Here is a 5,000-nt window from a genome sequence, read left to right as displayed (position 1 = left end):
AGTTGTTCTGTCCATCACTCAATGACTAGAATTCCACTGAAAACTAAAGCCCATTAACAGATTGTTAAAAGCCATCAACAAGCCATTAGGCCTATGTGACATATTATTTAACGATCTCACAATCATCATGAAAACGGCAACTTGAGATGAATGTAGACTAAAAACGTGCCAATGACAGGAATTATACACCCAACAACCAAACCTGTACTGCAGCTAGTGGGATGAAACTGCATGCAGACTGCCATCTTGCTAGGCGCTATTTGAGTCACTTTTAAGTTGAACACAGCGCCAATGTCAATACTTTTGCATTGATTTTTCCATCGGAGATAATATCAGTTAATATGTAGGTGGTGTTTATCATAAGTAACCCGACTCCTCTTAGCTAAAACATTAGCAGAAGTTCGGTAGTTAGCATGAGTACTCAGCATGAGTGTGGCATCTGCAACATGCTGAAGTGAAACTAAGCTTTTTTGTTAAATTCTAACTAATAACAAATTATTCTCTTACTGTTGGTGTTCTCACAAGTAGTTGTAGACTGAAGCACATCTTCCTACAACCTCTTCCAACAACCCCAGAAAGTAATCTGGTGATTGATTCATGAATCACGCTATCCAGCCATTATTTTGAATGGAACTACCGGTAGCATAATGCACAGGCAGTGGTTGACATTAGGAGATGAGACACAGATAAACGGTCCGCTCGACCGCTCCACACTCCGGGAGATGCTGTGACAGCTCTGTGTTAAGTTCTAAGTTGGGTTCAGAAATTATGAAAAGACACAGAGGGATCGAACGTCTGTGGAAAAAACAGAACCTTGTGTGTTGTGGAGAGCTAATTATTAGCACTGAGCAGAGAAGCTCTATCAACACTGTATGCTTATCGACATTCTGTAGGCTATGTCCAAACACACAATGTCCAGTTCCATTTATGTTTTTGACGACAGCGGCATCACCAATCCATAGCATGCAGTTTAGTAATCTTAACACATATTTCTGCTCATAGAGCAATAAACGGTGCAAGGTGCCTTGCCATGTAGAGCGAGTTGTTGACACTGCTCTGTGACCGCGGCATGAGAACGGCGAGTCGGCGACTGCTCGTAGACCGCCGGCTCTGTGGTGGTCCGACTCGAGCGAGATACTGAAGTAGCACGCTTTCCTAAGACCTGCCCCCTTCTTCTTCTGATTGGTTAACAATGTTAGTTTTAGTGCGCTCCTTTGCTACCATTGGCTGACAAACGCAGGAGGGATTTCGGTTGTCTTTTTATTTATTTATTTACCGTCAATTTATTTCCGAGTATTTAAAAAACAAATAAACCCACAGGCAATCGCTAAAAGCCGGAAATCCGGTATATGCCGGAGAACTTTAATCCCTGACACACACACACACACACACACACACACACACACACACACACACACACACACACACACACACACACACACACACACACACACACACACACACACACACACACACACACACACACACACACACACACACACTGATCTCACTTTCCACGATGCATTAGCCTGGACAGATACGTTTTTTTATCTGGACTTCAGAGATAATCAAGAACCAGTCTAGGGTTTCACCACTACCAGAAAAGAGAGAGAGAGAGAGGGAGAGAGAGAGAGAGAGAGAGAGAGAGAGAGAGAGAGAGAGAGAGAGAGAGAGAGAGAGAGAGAGAGAGAGAGAGAGAGAGAGTGAGACAGAGAGATAGAGAGACACAGAGACACAGAGATGGATAGACAGAATGAGTGTGTCCTACGGAAGGGAGGGGAGGGAGGGCGAGGGGGAGAATGAGAAAGAGAGATAGAGAGAGGAACAGAAAGGAGAGAAAGGGAGAAAGGGAGTAAGGGAGTGAGTGGGTAGTGGTGTGTGGCGTTGGCTTGATATCACATGACAAGAGACGTGGCAGAATTTTTGAAAAGAGCAAAATATAGCATCCCACTCTCCGACCGCATCCTACACACACACACACACACACACACACACACACACACACACACACACACACACACACACACACACACACACACACACACACACACACACACACACACACACACACACACACACACACACACACACACACAATAGCATGTGTCAACATTGCCTGCCTGGATACTACGGTACCTCTGAATGATACCCGCAGTAAACTATAAAAAAAGAAAAAAAAAAAAAAAAAAGGTCAACTGCACATATGCACAGCCAGGTAGCCCACAGCATGTGAGAGTCAGAAAATACTTGTATTTGCATTGTTGCATTGGCTAAGCGTAACAATAATACCAGCACACCAATGAAATGCTGTTTCAAGCACAGCATCTAGGAGTTGGCCCTGCCGTGGCCGAACGGTAGGGCACTGGGTTACTACGCTGGCGACCCAGGTTTAATTCCGGCCCGGGTCATTTGCCAATCCTTCCCCACACTCACTTCCAGTCAAAATCTCCACTTTGGGCACAAAGGCCCCTAAATGTATCTTTTTAAAAAGTATCTAGCAGTTAATATCTCTGGCGGTCTGTCTTGGTCACCTCACGTCTCATCTATAGTGAAAAAGGCGCTCTAGACAGCGTCTGTACCACCTCAGGAGGCTAAAGGCGGATTCATACTTAGCGTGACTGGCGCTAACCTCCTTCATACCTCACTCGTGACGATGGCGTGCGCTCAAAATGACGTCACACGCCCCTGGCGTGGCTGGCGCGGCGCGAGTTCGTGCACCCCACATTTTTTGTAACTTGGCGTGCGCCAACAGCGACCATGCAGGTAGGCAGACAAAGCAGGCTACTACAGAATTGACCCTGCATCATTTTGACGATAATAAAATGTCCTTGAAAGTTATTTTATCTTCTCCCTTAAATGTTGTTCAGTGAAACAATTGTTTAGGCCTACTTTGTTCAGAAGCACGTTGTGTTTGGCGATCTATTTATAAATTCTGCAGCCAGAACAATGCTCTCACATGGTGTTGGAATGATCTGGCAATGTAGGCTACAACAAAAATCTATGTTTCATTGTGGTAAGTCACAAGTCAGACGTTCAGTAGCCCTACAGCAGCCGTGTTTGGCTTTCTATTTTAGATCTCTACAACCGCTGCATCTGATTCTGCCGGCGATTTCTGCAGTTTCTCTCATGAACAGCAGAGGGCACACTTCCGAAAATCCAAGCAAAAGCCTGTTAATGGCGCTTTTGACTATGAATGGTCTGCCACATTTTAATGGTTCTCGCGCCAAATGCGCCAAAGTGCGCACGTTAAGTATGCAGAGCCCTTAAGGAGGTTCAAAATTCCATCAGAGAAGCAGATGTCCTTCTACACTGCCACAATTGAGTCAATGATCACTGGAAACACATCAACGTGGTAATGACAACTGCTCATTCCTGAGCAAACCTGATGATGCACAGAGGCGAAACAAAGGTGTTATTCTCTCTGAATAAATGAGCAAAAAGTCAAACAAATGTGTGGTAAACTTCTGTCTGTTGAATTATGGAAGACTGCTGGTTTTACCGGCACCTAGAAGCTGTGCTGTAGATCCTTGAACTTTTACAACACGAGTGGCATTTACCTGTAAGAGGTGAATAAAGTAAAAGGACCATTAATGATGTGATTACAACACTAGTACATGATCTTATACACTAAATATTCCCCTGTACCCCTTTAGGGAGACACACTGTGAGGCTAGACTTGTACTTTTTTCACCCCGTTTACTGTACAGTCTCATTCACCACTACTGCCCGCTGGATACTACCCCAGAGTGATGCTTGCAGTCAAAACAATAAAGAGGTGAATAACAAAAATAGGTCAACTGCACAAACTAAACTCACGACAAGAGAAGTGGCAAATGAGAGTTTTTTTTCCTTTTGCACAACTAATATAATCCCAGTGATACCAGGACACCAATGTATCCTCTTTTTCCAATCAAAGTGATATTGAGTTTGAGTGTGTAGTGTGTATTGTGTAGTTTGCACTGTGCAGTGCATTGCATGGTGTGTGTGTGTGTGTGTGTGTGTGTGTGTGTGTGTGTGTGTGTGTGTGTGTGTGTGTGTGTGTGTGTGTGTGTGTGTGTGTGTGTGTGTGTGTGTGTGTGTGTGTGTGTGTGTGTGTGTGTGTGTGTGTGTGTTAGCGTGTAGTGTAGTATGCTGTTTGTGCTGTGTGCATGTGTGAATAGTGTGTAGCATACCTCGTGAAGTTTGCAGTATGTTTAGTGTGTTGTGTGCAATGTGTAGTGTGCATGGTATTTAGTCCAAGCAGATAGCAGCATTGAGATATGATTACAAGAAACTGGTAACCCTCATCAAAGTGAAATTGCCATTGTGCTTTGAGTGTGTAGTGTGTTTTGTACTGCATGTAGTGCATGTGTTGCATGTGAGAGTAGTGTGTAGTATAATTTCTGTAGTGTGCATCAGTGTGCTGTGTAGTGTGGCTGGTATTTAATCCATGTGGAAAAGCAGGTAGCAGCGGCACGGCGGTGAGATATGATTACAGGAAACTGCTCTCCATGAGGGATAGTCACGTAGTTCCTCTTTAATTTAACACCGCCTGCCTGCCTGCCTGCCTGCCTGCCTGCCTCCAAAGGAACTGGCTGGCAAGACATATAAATCATTAAAGGATGCACACGCTCGCTCACACACAGACACATAGACACACACACACACACAGACACACACACACTCGCACACGCTCGCTCACACACAGACACACAGACACACACACACACACAGACACACACACACTCGCACACGCTCGCTCACACACAGACACACAGACACACACACGCTTGCTCACACACAGACACAGACACACACATACAAAGACAAACACTCACACACACAGCGATGCATGCACACGTGCGCACGGGGATGCACGTACGCGCGCGCACACACAAACACACACACACACACACACACACACACACACACACACACACACACACACAAACACACACACACACCTACTGAATTAATGAAGTCAACAAGGGCCTATTCCGAAAAAAGTGTGTGCGCCCGCA

General features: G+C 45.1%; 1 protein-coding gene across 1 annotated transcript in view; it reads right to left on the bottom strand.

Annotated features, from left to right (window-relative positions):
• The window catches only part of tmem178bb (transmembrane protein 178Bb), a 241,419-nt gene that overhangs the window by 116,994 nt on the left and 119,425 nt on the right, over positions 1 to 5,000 (bottom strand). The window lies entirely within an intron of this gene.

The sequence above is a fragment of the Engraulis encrasicolus genome, chromosome 15 (assembly GCF_034702125.1).
Source record: "Engraulis encrasicolus isolate BLACKSEA-1 chromosome 15, IST_EnEncr_1.0, whole genome shotgun sequence".
Classification (NCBI taxonomy): domain Eukaryota; kingdom Metazoa; phylum Chordata; class Actinopteri; order Clupeiformes; family Engraulidae; genus Engraulis; species Engraulis encrasicolus.
Note: the sequence above shows the minus strand (reverse complement) of the source record. Positions and strands in the feature narration are given on the sequence as shown.